General features: G+C 44.1%; 1 protein-coding gene across 4 annotated transcripts in view; it reads right to left on the reverse strand.

Moving 5' to 3' along the window:
• LOC141085602 (galactoside alpha-(1,2)-fucosyltransferase 2-like) overlaps positions 1-19,928 on the reverse strand; it is a 428,258-nt gene that overhangs the window by 108,735 nt on the left and 299,595 nt on the right. Inside the window, exon 1 of one of the 4 annotated variants that reach the window (XM_073571120.1) lies at positions 11,621-11,833. The exons of the other annotated variants lie outside the window; for them this stretch is intronic. The gene's annotated coding sequence lies outside the window, so the exon portion shown is untranslated. Of the gene's footprint in view, positions 1-11,620; positions 11,834-19,928 lie in introns of those variants that run through there. 4 annotated transcript variants of the gene reach the window in all.

The following is a 19,928-nucleotide window of genomic DNA, read 5'->3' on the forward strand; positions in this document are numbered from 1 at the left end:
TTGAGGAGGCAGTATGAAGAGTGAAGCAGTAAATATATGAGGAGACACTATGGTTAGCTGGGAATGAGGAAATGGTATGAGGAGTGAACAGGAAATGCATGAGGAGACTTGAGGGGAATAGTGTGAGGAGGAGACAGTATGGAGGAGAAAGGTGTGAGTAGGCACATAATAGAGATTGAATAGTGTGGGGAGTAGCATGGGGTGACAGTGTAATGTCACAGCGAGGAGGCGACAGCAAGGCAAGGAGGGGGAGTGTAATGAGGGAGCAAAGCATAGAGATTGAGCCCTATAGGGGGACCCAGAGTGAGAGGACATTGTTACATGGGGGCCTAGTATGAAAAGGAGAGGGCAGTGTGGAGAGAACGTACCATAAGAGGGTCAATGTAGGGGTCATATTTTGGGCAGGGAATATAGTACGGGGCAATTATTTATTCAGCGGCTCAGCGTAGGGCAGATATTTTTTCATCCAGAAGACTGAATATGATGGAAGTCTGCAGAGATGGCTGTGGATGAGAAAAGCCATCATGGGTTCTGGGCAAGATGAAGAAAAGAAAGAGAACATCTTTAATCAGAGACAACTTCATCTATCCAATACCTGGATGTAAATTTATTTATGATACTGACTAATTCTCATACTTTTATTTATGTTAGGAGCATTAAAATTGTCCAAGTTTGTGATGAATGTGCAGTCATTCTATGTGACTGCAGAATTCTGAATTCTCACAGTGTGCACTGCACATTGTCAGGTTTCTTTCCTGCTGGTAATTTGCATACATGTGGTCGCATGCTGAATAGACACGAGTGGTTTCACTCAATGAAAATTAATTGAGCGATGCTGGACATATCTAGTCGGAATGTGGCCACAAGTATACAAATCACATACTTGTGCTGACATGACCGTCCACTCTTGACACCGGCAAGGGAGAATCCTAAAAGTGTACAGTGCATGCGTTATGAGAATTCAGAAGCCTGCAATCACCTAGAGTAAATTCAGACTTTTATCTCAAACCTGGACAAGCCCTTTAATTATAAAAGCTGTCTGTGGATGGATACCATGTTTTGGCATAGGTGGTTTCCTTCATTGGAGACTGCCCTTCCCGTGGTTGTTCATTCCCGGGGAAAGACCTGGCTGGTCATTGCTTGCGTTGAGAAACATGTGATGGTGTCTCCGCGGCTTCTGTTTTGCATGTTTTAATTATAAAATGAAACCCTGCAGCCAACCCTAACAGAGTGTAATATGCTCACTGTCAGGATTCAGCGCTGCTTTCAGGTTCCATCAGACATCACATAGCCACTTTACTCACATGCAATTTTCATTCTCACTGTCATGTGACAAAGACCTTTCTTCCTGTCTCTCTCAGTTTTTCATTGCATATTGAGAGCATTAGGAAGAGCAGCTTGTCGGCACATGACTAAGTGTGCAAATTGCATATGTGCCTGGGGAGCGCCAAACTGAATTCTTTCCCCAGGTGCTGGAAAACCTAGATACACCTCTATGTGTGTCATTAAAGTGCCTTTGTCAGAGATTGAAAGGGACATTAAATGGTTAACAGCAGAAATCTGAGTTCAGCTCCTGCACAGAAGTTTCAGACAGATGCTGGCAATATAATATAGGCAACAGTTACTGCAGCTCCTGAACCCCATCCACACATGCAGACTTCTTCACAGGATACTGGTACATGTTCTAACGCAGGAAGGGGAGAAGGTATAAATAGTGAGAGAAAGAAAGAACAGCGCGAGAGAGAAGGAAGGTTGCCACTGGAATCCCCTGCTGGAGCACCATCACTCTGACTCTCTCCTCTAGGACAGGAAATTATGACATCCAGGCCATGAGTCACATGACCCTAAAGCCCAGTTTGAAGCTTCAGCTCTCAGGTGACTGGTGCTTGGAAATTCCTCACTTCTGTTGGTCTGGGGCTCTGACAGATGCCGTCTATTACATATCTAGCCAGTGAATGAATCTGTCTGAATCTTTTGCATTTCGGCTAGTCTAGATGACTCGTTTTCAGGTAGTTTGCATACAGTGCTCAACACTTACGAAGCTATTTTTCTAAGTTATGGGCTCTCAAGATAGACATAGACATCTTAAAAATATTACATTCTTGAAAACTAATATGGTCATGGTTAATGGTGCTCCAACCTAATGAAACTTACCCTTCAAATTCCCCATGGTTGTGCTATTGGCAAAAAAAATTCCCCAAAACTGTTTTTGATAGACACAAATGTAAGTAGCTACTATATGTGGTGTCAGTTTAAGGGGAATATAACTGTAGGCTACAGACTAGAGATGAACTGTTGATTTGACATTGGAATTCATGAGGTCTCGAGAATTTGTCCCAAAAATTTGCTTTGCATCGATCTTGTATGTGGCAAAATGCAGAAAGTTGGGTCTTCAAATGAAAGGGAGAGGGAAAGAAAGAGCGGGCGGAGGAGTGAGATTTTGTGTTTCATTTCTTCTGAGCCTCACTCCTGTTAGAAGTATTTGGCAGATATTTTAGTGACTCTTTCCTTGTCCTGATTGCTGAGGTCTAATGTCCTTAATGTCCTCACTAGAGTTGAGCGACTTTTGTTTTTTTAGGGTCGAGTTTCGTTTCGTGAAACCAGACTTTTCCAAAAGTCGGGTCTAGCAAGATCGGCCGATTATAGGGAAAAGTCGGGGTCGTCCCGAAACACGAAACCCAATGTAAGTCAATGGGGAATAAAAGTCGGCAGTGAGAGGAGGACAGGAAACACACCTACAGTGCTCATTTGAATGCCAAAAGCATCAATTCTTCTTACTTAAGCTTGTCAACCTTAATTAACTTCATAATACAAATTACGCACTGAAAAATGGGGGTTATTTGGCTAAAGTTGTGGGGGGGTAGGGCTGGCTCCAGGTTTTCATGTGCCCTGGTCGAAAGAGCGCCCCTTTAACACATACCACAACTCATACTCATACTCATCATGCTCCGATACGGCAGAGAAATAGCGGTATAGTACAATGAAAAATACTTCACTTTTTACATCTCATGACGAGGCCCATCTATTTCTCCATACAGAATCATTGGTCCCATATAATGTTTGAAACAGTATATGATGAGCTCCACATAATGCTACAGTATATGTTGGTCCCCATGGATGAAGCTCCACTGTCTTATGGGCCCAAATAATGCTCCAAACATAATGGGCCCCATTTCTAATGCTCTAGTGTATAATGGGCCCTGTAAATGCTGCTCCAGTGTCTGATGTCCACCTTTGGAATGTTCCAGTGTATGGTGGGCCCCATCTATCATTCTCCAGAGTATAGTGCTCCCCAAAAATTGCTGTCCCAACATTGAAAGCAATCAAATAAGTCTCCTCGCTAGGGAATCCCTGTACTAGTCTGGACTCCTCCTCGTCCCCATCTTCCATCTCACTGCACAGTATTTCAACCTTGCAAGTGCTGTGATCCTGAGCAAGCAGGGGGGGCCCACTCGTTGGCGACGGCACTGGCACAGGGCCCCTGATAGTACGGTGGTGTGTCTGATGGCGGGTGGGCCGAACCTGCACTTTCATCTGCAGCTTCCTCTTTGTCACCGTGTAAGATGGAACTGTATATGGGAAGGGGAACCTGAGATTCATCAGGGTCAGATTCAGGCCGTGTAGCGTGCGAGGGGAATGTAGTGGTCTGGGTCAACGTACCAGCAGATTCATTGAGCAGTGGCTGGGCATCAGTGCATTTGTGTCACCCCCAGGAGTACGGTCGCCACAGTGGCATTACCTTCCTCCTAGGGAGTGTGATGTCATGCTTGGGAGCAATGAAGGATCTCTCTAGCAGGTTAACTGATTGGGCGGCATTATTCCCACGAGTCATGACCCTCCAAACAGCGTTCATGAAGGCAAAGTGTTTGTTTTACGTGGGCAGTATGGTTGCAAAGCTGAACCTTAAAGGAATGTCCAGAAGGGCACCACCAGGAGTGGAGCCTACGGTTAAATTCGACTCCACCTGGGAAACCTCAACCATGCCAGCTACAGAACAGATGCACACATTGCAAGCTTAATTCCGTTAACGAACGAGACTCCGTCATGCCCCGCGGTCCGAGTCCGGCTTACTAGAGGGACACGTGAGGCTCTGGCACATGAGATTGGCCAATAACTGGTGTGTCATGCCCTTACATGTCCGTGGCTGCATGTGCGCTACACTGAAAAGGCCAGCGTTTGTCGCTTACAGGTGCAGATAACCCGCTGAACAACGTTAGTGATGGGGATCACTGATTACAATTATTACCCGCGAACGATGATTTCCCAGTAAGTGCAGGTCAACCGCAGTTCCGGAATTAGGCCTAACCGTCATTCCTGAAAAAATGAAAAACTTACGTGTGCAAACCACAGGTGCTGTAGCTTGCTTAACAGCTTGCCAGCCGTTCTCACGCCCAGTATGGATTACACGTGATTGCACAAAGGTGAGAAAGGGTACCGTATCCCAGGATAACATGTATGGATAGAGTACACATTCAAAATATATGTCTATACATCAGGAGGCAGGCTCTGACGGTGTTAGGCCCAGTATGGCTTGCACGTGATTGCACAAAGGTGAGAAAGGGTACCGTATCCCAGGATAACATGTATGGATAGCGTACACATGCAAAATATATGTCTATATCAGGAGGCAGGCTCAGACGGTGTTAGGCCCAGTATGACTTGCACGTGATTGCACAAAGGTGAGAAAGGGTACCGTATCCCAGGATAACATGTATGGATAGCGTACACATTCAAAATAAATGTCTATACATCAGGAGGCAGGCTCAGACGGTGTTAGGCCCAGTATGGCTTGCACGTGATTGCACAAAGGTGAGAAAGGGTACCGTATCTCAGGATAACATGTATGGATAGCGTACACATTCAAAATATATGTCTATACATCAGGAGGCAGGCTCAGATGGTGTTAGGCCCAGTATGGCTTGCACGTAATTGCACAAAGGTGAGAAAGGGTACCGTATCCCCGGATAACATGTATGGATAGCGTACACATTCAAAATATATGTCTATACATCAGGAGGCAGGCTCAGACGGTGTTAGGCCCAGTATGGCTTGCACGTGATTGCACAAAGGTGAGAAAGGGTACCGTATCCCAGGATAACATGTATGGATAGCGTACACATTCAAAATATATGTCTATACATCAGGAGGCAGGCTCAGACGGTGTTAGGCACAGTATGGCTTGCACGTGATTGCACAAAGGTGAGAAAGGGTACCGTATCCCCGGATAACATGTATGGATAGCGTACACATTCAAAATATATGTCTATACATCAGGAGGCAGGCTCAGACGGTGTTAGGCCCAGTATGGCTTGCACAAAGGTGAGAAAGGGTACCGTATCCCCGGATAACATGTATGGATAGCGTACACATTCAAAATATATGTCTATACATCAGGAGGCAGGCTCAGATGGTGTTAGGCCCAGTATGGTTTGCACGTGATTGCACAAAGGTGAGAAAGGGTACCGTATCCCCGGATAACATGTATGGATAGCGTACCCATTCAAAATATATGTCTATACATCAGGAGGCAGGCTCAGACGGTGTCAGGCACAGTATGGATTTGACGTCCCAGACTACACAGCGGAGGAGCAGGGAGAGGTAAAGATTGCAAATGCTGGGGCCCTGCCCAAGCAAGGGGGGCCCACTCATGGGCGTCGGTACTGGCACTGGGCCCCTCATAGTACGGCAGTGTGTCTGACGGCGGGTGTGCACCACCGTCAGAGACACTTGATTGCACTATGAGGGACCCTGTGCCAGTGCCCGCGCACAAGAATCGGCCTACCCACCTGTCCAGGGCAACGGCACTCGCACGGTGTCGTGCGCTAGGTGGTGACCCCGGCCATGGGGGGGGGGAGGCAGCACAGTTAGGGAGTTTTAGAAAGTGGCATATGTTGATGTTGGATATTCAGCTGATGCAAAAGGCGAAATAGGTCAAGTCCAAGGAAGAGGTGGACCAAAGCAAGCCATTTTTCTGTCACCCTATGTGTCATCAGGGGAAGGTGGGACAAAATCCTTGGAAACCCATGCATGGTTCATTTTAATGAAGGTTAGATCATCCACATTTTGGGTTGACAGACGGGTCCTTTTTTCTGTCAGGATTGATCCAGCTGCACTGAAGACTCTTTCCAATAGCACACTTGCAGCTGGGCAAGCGAGCTCCTGTAAGGCATATTGTGCCAATTCAGGCCAGGTGTCCAGTTTAGCAGCCCAATAGTCAAAGGGGAATGACCTGTGTGGGAGAACATCGATATGGGAGGAAAAGTAGTTTGTAACCATAGTTGACAACTGCTGTCTCCTGTCACTTTCCATCGATGCAGTATTACCAGTTGTGTGAGCGGTCCGTGAAAAATCAGTCCACAACATTGTCATGAAACCCCTGTCTCCAACGCCACTTCTGCTGTGTGCACCATGAACACCTCTGCCAAGCTGCCCCCGGCCCGTACGGCTCGTGTGAGAACCATCACCGCTGCTGTGTGCTGGGAATGCCTCAAGCAACCGATTTACCAGAGTTGCTTGTTTATTAGCCAATATTAGGTCAAGGTTCTCCTGTGGCATGATGTTTTGTAATTTGCCTTTATAGCGTGGATCCAGGATGCTGGCCAACCAGTAGTCATCATCGTTCATCATTTTGGCAATGCGGGGGTCCCTTTTTAGGATCTGCAAGGCATAATCTGACATGTGGGCCAATGTTCCCGGTGTCAATGATGCACTGCGAGTGCTGGGTGGAGGAGCACTTTCTGGCAAATCCACATCCCTCCAGTCACGCACAAACCCTGTACCAGACCTTGCCACGCCAACATTTTCACTTGCCCCACGAGATGCATCCTCCTCCCCTAAGTAATCATCCCCATCATCATCCTCCTCCTCCTCTTCTTCCTCCACCTCATCCAGGAGAGGTCCCTGAGCAGACAATGGCTGAATGTCATCAAGGATTCCCTCCTCCTCTTCCTCCTCATCAACATTGGCTGCAGACGCCTGCTCCTTAAGGTGCGTCAAAGTTTGCATGAGCAGACGCATAAGTGGGATGCTCATGCTTAGGATGGCGTCGTCTGCGCTTACCAGCCGTGTGCATTCCTCAGAACACTGAAGGACTTTACAGAGGTCTTTCAGCTTCGACCACTGCACACCTGTCAACTCCATGTCTGCTCTCAAAGTGCCTGGCCGTGCATCCTCCCACAAATGCATTATGGCCTGCCTCTGCTCGCACAGCCGCTCCACCATGTGCAGGGTGGAGTTCCACCTTGTTGCAATGTCGATAATGAGGCGGTGGTTGGGAAGGTGGAGCAATCGCTGCAGTTTCTGCATACGAACGGAGTGTACAGGCGACCGGCGGATGTGCGCGCACAGTCTTCGCACCTTCTGGAGCAGGGCTGTTAACTCCGGATAATTTTTGAGGAAGCACTGCACCACCAAGTTCAAGGTGTGAGCCAAGCAAGGTATGTGGCTGAGTTTTGAAAGGGCTATGGCTGCCACAAAATTATGGCCGTTATCACTAACTACCTTGCCTGCCTCAAGATGTACACTGCCCAGCCATGACTCAGTTTGTCGCTTCAAGTACTCGGCCAGCACCTCGGCGGTGTGTCTGTCGCCCAAACACATCATCTGCAACACAGCCTGCTGACGCTTTCCACTAGCTACTCGATAGGGGGACACCTCGTGTGCAACAGTGGCAGCTGCAGATGGAGTGCTCGTACGACTGCGCCCTGTGGACGAGCTTTCGCTTCTGGAGGAGGAGGAGGAGGGTCGAACGCCTACAGCCAACTGTTTCCTATACCGTGGGCTAGGCAGCACTGTCCCACCACCGCTGTCCCCTGTGGACCCTGCATCCACCACATTAGCCCAGTGCGCCGTGATGGACACGTAACGGCCCTGGCCATGCCGACTGGACCATGCATCAGTTGTGAGGTGCACCTTTCCACTCACTGACTGCTTGAGTGCATGGACAATGCGGTCTTTTACATGATGGTGGAGGGCTGGGATGGCTTTGCGAGAGAAGAAGTGGCGACTGGGTAGGTCATAGCGTGGTACTGCATAGGCCATGAGTTCGCGGAAAGCTGCGCTTTCCACCAACCGATAGGGCATCATCTCAAACGAGATTAGTTTGGCAATGTGGGCGTTCAAACCCAGTGTACGCGGATGAGAGACTGAGTACTTTCTTGACCTACTCATAGTGTCTGGGAGGGTGAGCTGGACTTGAGAGCTGCATATGGTGGAAGTAGCGGTGGACAGGGCGGACTGAGAGAGGGTTGATGATGGTGATGGAGTTGGTGTTCTTTCGATGGCCTAGATTCAGTATTTCGTTGATATAACAGTGGGATTCCCTGACTGCTGTGGCCTTGCAACGACACCTCAACATTTGCTGCTGTGCTAACCGGTGGGCTTACTGTGGGGGAAACAATGTAGCGTTGTTGACTACCTTCTTTGTGATCAGTTGCACATGTGGCACTTGAGGTTTGGTGTTGTGTCCACGCTTGCAAGTGCATGCTGGTTAAATGTCTAAGCATGCAACTGGTATTCAAATTTTTCAGATTTTTCCCTCGGCTAAAGGTCTTTGCGCACTTCTTACAGATAACCTTGGCCTGATCATGAGGATTTTGTTCAAAAAGTGCCACACTGCACTCTTCCTACTTTGGCAGACATTTTGCGGCCTAGCACGCTGTGATCTTTTTAACGTCTGGACAAGCTGTCCAGCAACTCTTTTGATTTTTGGAACCTGTCTTTGGAGTGCTCCGGGCCTGCCAGATAACAGCTGTTGCGATGTCGATGTCTGCTGTGGATGCTCCTCCTCATCTGAGCTATTGGAAGCAGCACCCTCTTCCCCCAATGGATGCCAATCTGGGTCAACAACTGGGTCATCCATCACCTCCTCTTCAATGTCATGTGCACCTTCCTCTGTGTCACCGTGTATGGTGGTATAGTGTGCGGGAAGGGGCACCTGAGTCTCATCAGGGTCAGAATCTGGCTCTGTACACTGCGAGGACAATGTAGTGCTCTGAGTGAATGTACCAGCAGAATCATCTATCAGCGGCTGTGCATCAGTGCACTCCATATCAGATTCATCTTGGCCTGGGTAATTCACCATTTCACTTGATAATCCAGGCATGGTATGTGAAAACAGCTCCATGGAGTAATCAGTAGTATGGCCTGCGTCATCCTTCAATCTTGGTTGGGGTGAAGGACACAAGGAAAGGTGTGGTTCATGAACATGAGCCTCCAATGACGACTCAGTGCTTTTATTTTTTACAACTTCAGAAGAGGAGGCGATAGAGCTGGAGGCTGAGTCAGCAATGTAAGACAAAACTTTTTCCTGAAGCTCTGGCTTTAAAAGCGGTTTGCCAACTCCTAGAAAACTAAGCCTTCGAGGCCTTGTGGAGCCAGATGATGACGCAGGCTCAACACCTCCTGCATTCAGTCCTATTTTGCTTTTGCCACTACCATCAGATCCACCACCAACACCATCATTACCAGCTGCCAGCCCCCGCCCAATTCCATGGCCTCTTCCACCAGCCTTCCTCATTTTTGGTAGAAATGTAGACAAAATCCAACAAACTATATAGTAATGTAAAACAAGGTACAAGGTGTCTATAGGACAGGGGAGATTTTGAATTTCTGCAGACACTAGTGGACACTGGACACTTTTGGATTGTGTGAGGCCCACTGAATATCAGAGCGCTATGTCACAGGCTCGATGGCACAGGTGTGAAAAAAGTGACTACAGGATAAGGGAGATTTTGAATTTCTGCAGACACTAGTGGACACTGGACACTTTTGGATTGTGTGAGGCCCACTGAATATCAGAGCGCTATGTCACAGGCTCGATGGCACAGGTGTGAAAAAAGTGACTACAGGATAAGGGAGATTTTGAATTTCTGCAGACACTAGTGGACACTGGACACTTTTGGATTGTGTGAGGCCCACTGACGCTGTATGATGTGAAAAAATGCACGCTCAGTACCTCAGCAGGACAAAAAAAAAAATTGGGATTGCTTTTAAAAAAGCAGTTTGCAGAGCAGTGGGTAAACAGCAATGCAGCTGTCAGGAAGCCTTAGAAGGCAGCCTAACAACCAACACCGCTGATCCACCACAATATAGCCTCCCCTTGCACTGCACACACAGTGACTGGTGTGTTGTACAGGCAAAATCGCTAGCAGCAGAAGCAGTTTTTTTTTCTTCTTCCCTGCCTAACGCTCTCCCTACAGAATCAGCAACCTCTCCCTATGCTAAGATCGGCAGAAGTAAGATGGCGGTCGGCGTGCACGCCCTTTTATAACCCCTGTGATGCCCACCAAAGCAAGCCAATCACTTGCATGCCCTTCTGAAAGATGGTGGTGACCCCTGTCTATGTCATCACGTTGCCCACAGTGTCCATGGATCCTGATTGGCTGAAAAAGAGCGCAAAACAAACTTTTGAAACGCGACTTTGGCGCGTAAGTCGCCGACCTCGTGGCCGACTTTTGAAATTTTTCGACCCGTTTCGCTCAACTCTAGTCCTCACACTAGTCTAAAATCATCCTTGTGTTTTATAAATCTGATAATCCCCCTGACTGGTTAATCTAGATTGAAATATGTCACAGTTCATTATAGCGAAGCCGACGCAGCACTGCAAAGAGTCATCATTACCCCACTCTCTGATACTTCAGTCATGAATGAAATGACACCAGGCAATTTTCGATTTTTGCAATCCTCGTGAATTGAATCACAAAGTTTGATCCGCTGTGGATTGATCTACTTATCTCTACTAAAGACCCAATAATAGCATTATGTTGTTATTACTATTATTATTTCTAGGCTCTGTTCACACAAGCATAATTTTATTTGCGTGCTGTCCATAAAAAAAAACAGTCCACACATGCACAACATGCGATCAATGATATGTAATGGGGTGGTAGAGATGTGTGGACGGTTTTTTTCACCTCTCAAATGAAAAAGATCACAGCATACACAAGTTTCTTCCATGTGTTGTACCAGACTTTCCCACTGAAATCTATGGGTGCGCAAAAAAAAAAAAGATGCCATACGAAGCTACAGTATTGCTTCCATTTTTTTACAGATACAGTTTCCATTGTTACAGAATTGCAATGTAAGTGGTCTTATAAATTGCTGATTAATAAAAAAGATATGGTGAGTTAAAAGCAAAAATAATAAAGGAGTAAATATCACCTTTGTTGTATCTGTATACTATATCCATTATTTTCTAGCTTTCTTTTACAGTATGTCAAATTCTGCCCCCTTCAACTTCCATGATGTTCCCCATAGTTGAGGCAGCACATCACATCACCAAATCATTCATCACCTTCTTACAAACATCACGAGCTGATGACTCCATGTTTTGTGTTAGAAAGATTTTTTTTTCCCATGGAGACACAGAATCTTTAAATTCCCCTGGGATAAGTATCCAAGGAATGTTATGTGATCCTTAATTAAAGCCCTGGAGAAGGGGCAGTATCTGACGTGGTAAAGCGACGCTGCCTTGATACGCCACCGAAAAGAGGAAATAAATCCTAACCCAGAATAAATACCGGTAATACAGTGTAGTCTTCTGTTTCGACTTTTGCACGAGAGTTAAGGCAACAAACAATGAATGAACATTAGTAAGATACAGTGGAGAGAGATGCCTCACCTTTCAGGATCTGGATAGGAGCATCGTGCTGTGGCTGCCTCGTTCCTAAACCATCTACGTACCTGTGGGAAATGGCAGGTGGAAGCGTTGCAGTGTGACAGGTGTAAGACGATTATGTCATACAAGGCGAGTGACTGTGCAGCTCCCTACTGGCACTAGGAGTCGTATAATTAGAATATATTATTTTCTGTCAATACCTTGAACCAGTGTCAGATTTCAGCATTTCTCATCTTCCAGAGTATTTCTAGATTTTCAAGAATGTGTTCACCAGTATATTATTTTTACTTTTCCCCACAACTCACGGGCCGAGTAAAGAACAGACTCAGTCACACGTCTCTAAACTTTCAATTTTGCTACATTTGGCTACACAAGTTTTCCCTATGCTACAAATTTACAATGGTGACCACTAACACCACCCATTGCCACTTTCTGTAACCTCACAAATGAAAATGATACAATATACAAATGACATTGCTAATACAGGTGTGACTTTAATGGGGAATCCTCAATCGCTCGGGATCCGACCGCTGAGACTCCCACTGATCCTAATAACCGAAAAGCCCCGTATGAGTGGATTGGTGGTCGATCATGCTCACTACATTGTTAATACAGGTGCGACTTTAATGGGGTATTCTCAATCGCTCAGGTTCCGACCACTGAGACCCCCACTGATCCTGAGAACCGAGGCACTGAAGAGCCCCGTATGAATGGAGTGGAGGTCGATCATGCTCACTACATTCACTCTTATGCGAGTGCTGATTGAGCTTCAATGTAAAATTGGTGAAAGTTTCCACCAATTATAAAACTTCATTTGTAGCATTTGTTTCCTCTGGAGCATAGGGAATTTTTGCACGTTCTCAGTATCCTGGGCTTAGTAATCTGCATTTACCATTGCTCTGATCCCCACAGAGGCAAATTTTAATTATTAATGTTAAAGGGAATCTGTCAGTAGGATCAACTCTTCTAGGCACTGGCGCACTGCTAATAGTGGTGGGACCAAGTGGCCGCTATGAGGCCCATGAGTCAAGTGAAGCCTGATGTCAGCACCGTCTCTCCTCCACTCAGCATCACACTTTCAATTCTATCTCCATCCTGGCTGCAGATACAGGTGAAAGCAATGATGTGACAGCTCCTTCCTCAACCATTCTCCCTGCGCATGAAGGGAGCTTCAAACCATACACTGCAGAGACCTGAGCAGTGGGGGGAAAAGGGAGAGGTGCGTTTTTTTAAATCAATCAGGACATTGTAGGGGCCAATAGGGTATGTGCACACGTTGCGGATTTGGCTGTGGATCCACAGCGGATTTGGCCCTGCGGATCCGCAGCAGTTTTCCATGCGGTGCACAGTACCATGTAAACCTATGGAAAACCAAATCCGCTCTGCACATTCAGATTTGCTGCGGCTTATTTTCTGCAGCATGCCAATTCTTTGTGCGGAATCCGCAGCATTTTTACACCTCTTCCATTATAGGAATCCGCAGGTGTAAAAACGCAGGTGAAATCCGCACAAAATCTGCAGAAAATCCTCAGTAAATCCGCAGGTAAAATGCAGGTCATTTTACCTGCGGATTCAGCCAAATCCGTGCGGAAAAATCTGCAGCCAAATCCTTAACGTGTGCACATACCCTTATACTGTTCGTCAGCCACTGTACAGTGTGGGGGCTTTATACAGTGTTGAGGGTTGTGTGGGGGACAATATACTGTATGGAGGGCCATCATACACTATAGAGGGCTGGGTGGTGTGCCATCATGCTGTTGTGAGATATACTGTATGCTTTCCTGTGACCCTCCCAAATAGTTCTTTTTTTGTGTGGTTGCCCAATTAGGACTTCTGCTATGTGGCTCCATGATTTCTATGTACCTCTTGCTTCTAAGTCTTCTACATGGGCATGCAGCGCATAGAAAGTTGAATAAAATCATAGCTTGGTAGCTATGATCTAATTTTTCTTAATATGTAAATGAGTTGATAGATTTCCCTGAGAATCTACAGTATTAAGCAAATTGGAGATAAAATATAATTTGGCATGTTATGTTAATCAAATGCCCTAATGTGATATTTGACCTAATACTGGTTAAAATCAGTTGATTTTGGCTCCATATGCTAATTAGGTCTTTGAAAACCATTTATATGAAATATTTCCGGCAAAAAATTGCTTGGTGCAATTGTATGAGTAGCACTGTTTGCACTTTACCTTTTTCTTGGGATTGCACTAATTTTCTGTGATTTGATTGGTGACATACTCATGAGTAATTTTTATAGAAAAAATGTTTTACGAAAATTTATTGATTAAGGCTGTGTGCACACGATGCTTTTTTGCGTTTTTGCGGCGTTTTTCTGCTGGGTACCATAATCCTGTAAAAAATAGAATAAAAATAAAAAATAGTGATATTCTCACCTTCCGACGGCCGCCGGAGCCTTCCCGCCTGTCCCCCAAACTCCCGGCATCTTCCGGTCCCAGTAATGCTTTGCGCGAATGATCGCGATGACGTCGCGCTCTCGCGAGCTTGATGTCATCTCAGGTCATTCGCGCAAAGCATTACTACGACCGGAAGATGCCGGGAGCGCCGCAGAGCAGATTGGGGGCTGTCGGAAGGTGAGAATAACAATATATTTTTTTTTATTATTTTAACATCCTAGCTATCACATTTCCAAGCGATGCTAATCGCTTGGAATGCACAAGCATTCAGCAAGCGAAAAAACGCTTGCAAGACGCTTGTTTTACGTGGGAAAAACGCATGCGAATTTGCATGCGTTTTACCCGCGGCGAGAGTACGGAATTGTTGCGGAAATTTCCGCAGCATTTCTGCAACGTGGGTACATAGCCTAACAGTTATATTATATCTCCAATTTGCTTAATACTGTGAATTCTATTTGGAGGATATACCCACTGCTTATTCCTCCCTGAGAATCTACTTCCAAAGATTTTTTTAATGAAAAAGAGTGATACCAGTATGAGGCATGTAATGACTGACAGTCTGCTTTACATGTCTCACACTGGTAATGGCTCCTTTCATTTACAATAATCACTGGAGGCAGATTCTCAGGGAGATCTGTGTTCATCCCAAAGTTCTGAACAGCTCATTTATATATTAAGAAAAATGTAGATTTCTCTGGAATAAGACATTGGATCGCAGATATCAAGGGATCATTTCTTTCAATTCCCTATGACCTACATACCTACAGTCTTATGTTAAAGTTTGGGCACCCCTATTAATGTTAACCTTTTTTCTTTATAACAATTTTGGTTTTTGCAACAGGTATTTCAGTTTCATATATCTAATAACTGATGGACTCAGTTATATTTCTGGATTCAAATGAGGTTTATTGTACTAACAGAAAATGTGCAATCTGCATTTTAACAAAATTTGACCGGTGCAAAAGTATGGGCACCCTTATCATTTTCATGATTTAAACACTCCTAACTACTTTTTACTGACTTCCTGAAGCACTAAATTGGTTTTGTAACCTCATTGAGCTTTGAACTTCATAGCCAGGTGTATCAAATCATGAGAAAAGGTATTTAAGGTGGCCACTTGCAAGTAGTTCTCCTATTTGATTCTCCTATGAAGAGTGGCATCATGGGCTCCTCAAACCAACTCTCAAATGATCTGAAAACAAAGATTATTTAACATAGCTTTTCAGGTGAAGGATACAAAAAGTTGTCTCACAGATTTAACCTGTCAGTTTCCACTGTGAGGAACATAGAAAGGAAATGGAAGAACACAGGTACAGTTCTTGTTAAGCCCAGAAGTGGCAGGCCAAGAAAAATATCAGAAAGGCAGAGAAGAAGAATGGTGAGAACAGTCAAGGACAATCCACAGACCACCTCCAAAGACCTGCAGCATCATCTTGCTGCAGATGGTGTCACTGTGCATCGGTCAACAATACAGCGCACTTTGCACAAGGAGAAGCTGTATGGGAGAGTGATGCGAAAGAAGCCGTTTCTGCAAGCACGCCACAAACAGAGTCGCCTGAGGTATGCAAAAGCACATTTGGACAAGCCAGTTACATTTTGGAAGAAGGTCCTGTGGACTGATGAAACAAAGATTGAGTTGTTTGGTCATACAAAAAGGCGTTATGCATGGAGGCTAAAAAGCACAGCTTTCCAAGAAAAACACTTGCTACCCACAGTAAAATTTGGTGGAGGTTCCATCATGCTTTGGGGCTGTGTGGCCAATGCCGGCACCGGGAATCTTGTTAAAGTTGAGGGTCACATGGATTCAACTCAGTATCAGCAGATTCTTGACAACAATGTGCAAGAATCAGTGACGAAGTTGAAGTTACGCAGGGGATGGATTTTTCAGCAAGACAATGATCCAAAACACCGCTCCAAATCTACTCAGGCATTCATGCAGAGGAACAATTACAATGTTCTGGAATGGCCATCCCAGTCTCCAGACCTGAATATCATTGAACATCTGTGGCATGATTTGAAGCGGGCTGTCCATGCTCGGCGACCATCAAACTTAACTGAACTGGAATTGTATTGTAAACAGGAATGGTCACAAATACCTTCATCCAGGATCCAGGAACTCATTAATAGCTACAGGAAATGACTAGAGGCTGTTATTTTTGCAAAAGGAGGATCTACGAAATATTAATGTCACTTTTATGTTGAGGTGCCCATACTTTTGCACCGGTCAAATTTTGTTAAAATGTAGATTGCACATTTTCTGTTAGTACAATAAACCTCATTTGAATCCAGAAATATAACTGAGTCCATCAGTTATTAGATATATGAAACTGAAATAGCTGTTGCAAAAACCAAAATTGTTATAAAGAAAAAAGGTTAACATTAATAGGGGTGCCCAAACTTTTACATATGACTGTATATAGGAGGGATAATCCTCTTGACAGATTGGCCACATAGAAGCTCCCATTTAAGTTACAACATGCAGAACTTTTGTAGATACCGTAATTCTGTTTTAAAAATGTTGTTTATTTACTGTTCAAAAAATCCCAATGGAGCTGGCACCTGCTATATATACTGATGGAGTGCTGACCAAAATATAACAAAACACATATCAAATTTGATGTAAAAAGAAAATACATGTACAGTACAAAGGATTTTTTGCTTTTCCGAAATTTTAACAATAGGAAACTTTATTATAAAGCAAACACAAAAAGCATATCCAAAACAGAACTGATAAAAGTGGACTTACTGGGTGCTATCTTAAAAGGAAATTATCATCTGATTCATGGTGACCAAAGAGCAGGCACATTTGTAACCAGGTATATTCTTTAAAAATACAGCTGGAGACCACAGCCGTAGAGCAGATTGGATCGGCTATGTCTCTTCCCAGCATTGCTATAGATAACTGATAGGGAGAGACCTATGTACACATGAGGAAAGATCTGTACATAGGCAGTGACAGACTAGTCTCATCTCCGATTATGGTCGGCCGGTACTTCAAGATAAAAACATACCAAGCTGGATTCGAGGAACTAAGCTCTGTTTCATGCTTCCCATGGTTTTTACAGCATGTCAAAGCTCACAGGTTCCCTTTAAATGTTTTGTATAGGCTTTTGTGTTTGCTATATACAGTAATAAAGATTAAAATTGTTAAAATGTAGGAAGAGCAACAAATCCTTTGTATGTGCAGTTCCTTATTTTGAGATTTTATTGTTTAGTTATTTTACATGAATATAAAATACATTTAGCAAATAAAGAGTAAAAGCACAAATAGACGTACATCAGGAAAGAGAAAATTGAAATTTTTTTTTTCACTCCACCCATGCACTAATACCACTTTGCACCTATCAATTTATGTCATCAATACACTTAGAATTTACAAAGAGAAACATCATAAAATTTTTGTAGTTTTATTTCAGAGGTCTTAGTTTTATGTGGTTATTTGCTTGATGGGGCTTATGTGCGTGGGTGTATTAATATACATCGCTGGAGAGGGGACATATCACCCTCACGTTGAACATATGGGATTAATTATAAAAGGGAAGGGAGAAAGAGCTGACACTTCAGCATCCATTGAAGAAGGACCTCACATTGAACATATGTGATTAATTACAACTGTGGAAGTGAGAGAGAGTGTACACCTCAACCACCATTAAAGTAGAGACCTCCTGCCCTGAAAAGGTAATTACAGTAGATATCTGAGAAAAAGCCATAAAGACCTTGATTTGTTTACTCAGAGACAGAGAAGTGTATTTCCAAGGCAATAGCTTTCTTTGTTCAAAGCACTGGTCCCCCTCACTTTTTGGAGCCAGTAGTCAGTGATGAATATAGAGGCTTGCATCACTCCGATATTTACGGGAGATACATTTTCGGCGGCGGCGCGAAGTGACAAAGGTAATGCACTCCCTCACATCACTGTAAGGTCATTTTAACCCCTCCAACTTAATATCGGTCAGCTGTATAATGCTATACATGCCATGTTTCATTTCTATAGTAAGGTAAAATCACAATGCGAAACATAAAGACAATATCTACTGCTTGAGGCCCCTAGGGGCAAAGTTGGGGATCTGATAAACTTTTAAAGGACCCAGCACATCCTACAATCAGCCCCCATATGAGCTCAACAAATGGAATTATGTAGATGTAATCTTGATCTAATAAAAAGCAGAATTTGGGTTTTTGTATTTTGTCAGTCTCAAAGGTACAGCTTGCTGTGGGTTCTGTCTGTTTTCCTAAGGAGTACCTGACTGACTTATAGCAGACAGATCTATCAGATAAATATTACATCAGTGAAGGTTTGACTACTATAATCAGTATTTGATCAGGGAGTTTAACTATCAGAAACCCCTTGGGTCAGAAGTTTGAAAAGCATTTGGACCACAGTTACTGACACTTATTCATTGGCTTCAATCAAGCCCAGGGTATGGGTCCATAGGCTTCTATGTAATGTCAATGTGATTGCAAAAAGCCGGATTACTTACCGGTAATGCTCTTTTAATGAGTCCATGACAGCACCCACTTGGAGAGAGGGATCTGCCCATAGGAACAGGAAACCTACAGAGATAAAAGAGGGCGGTCCACCTCTCCTCAGTTGGATTTCAGAGTACTCGGATGACCGCCAATTATAAGGCCATTGTATTATTCAATATTTTAGTTTATCAGTTCTAGATCTAAGAAGGTGTATATACATTATGTTAACTTTCAGGGAGGGTAGTGAGCGGGTGCTGTCGTGGACTCATTAAAAGAGCATTACCGGTAAGTAATCCGGCTTTTTACCCTTCGCCACAACAGCACCCACTTGGAGAGACTTTCAGAGACCTTCACCTGGGAGGGACCACCGTGCTGAGGACCGCTCTACCGAAGGCTAGGTCAGACGAGCATGATAAATCAAGCCTATACTGGTTATAAAAGGTAGAGGGCGTTGACCAACTTGCCGCCTTACATATAGACTCGATTAAACCAAAAACAAAACACAAAACAAATATCCTGGAATAAAAAAGTAAAAAAATATATTGCAAAAATTGCATGAAGGTAGTAATAATAGTAATAATAAGGGTATTTAGTTAACATAATTTTGATCAAAATAATGTAGAAGCCATACTGCCACGTCACGGCAACCCTTGTGGGACAGTCCTAACTCTTGTATTTAAAACCTTTCCACTTGTCAAGTGACGTAAATGTGAACAAGGACAGAGGGACTGAACCACCAGTAATAGTGTAGGCCAGACAGGATGGATTTTCCAACTCAGAAGCAGGGCGGTCACACCCTTATATGCACAGAATGCACAATGAAACAAATGAGAAACTGGGTCTGAGCAGAAAAAGTAAATTAATGTGCATGCAAAATGTAATTGCATATGAACACATGACCTTTACACAGAGAAAACCAAAAACAAAACACAAAACAAATATCCTGGAATAAAAAAGTAAAAAAATATATTGCAAAAATTGCATGAAGGTAGTAATAATAGTAATAATAAGGGTATTTAGTTAACATACTTTTGATCAAAATAATGTAGAAGCCATCCCGCCACGTCACGGCAACCCTTGTGGGACAGTCCTAACTCTTGTATTTAAAACCTTTCCACTTGTCAAGTGACGTAAATGTGAACAAGGACAGAGGGACTGAACCACCAGTAATAGTGTAGGCCAGACAGGATGGATTTTCCAACTCAGAAGCAGGGCGGTCACACCCTTATATGCACAGAATGCACAATGAAACAAATGAGAAACTGGGTCTGAGCAGAAAAAGTAAATTAATGTGCATGCAAAATGTAATTGCATATGAACACATGACCTTTACACAGAAAAAACCAAAAACAAAACACAAAACAAATATCCTGGAATAAAAAAGTAAAAAAATATATTGCAAAAATTGCATGAAGGTAGTAATAA

Source organism: Dendrobates tinctorius, unplaced genomic scaffold (genome assembly GCF_039654945.1).
Source record: "Dendrobates tinctorius isolate UK_male_01 unplaced genomic scaffold, ASM3965494v1 ptg000028l, whole genome shotgun sequence".
Taxonomy (NCBI): Eukaryota; Metazoa; Chordata; class Amphibia; order Anura; family Dendrobatidae; genus Dendrobates; species Dendrobates tinctorius.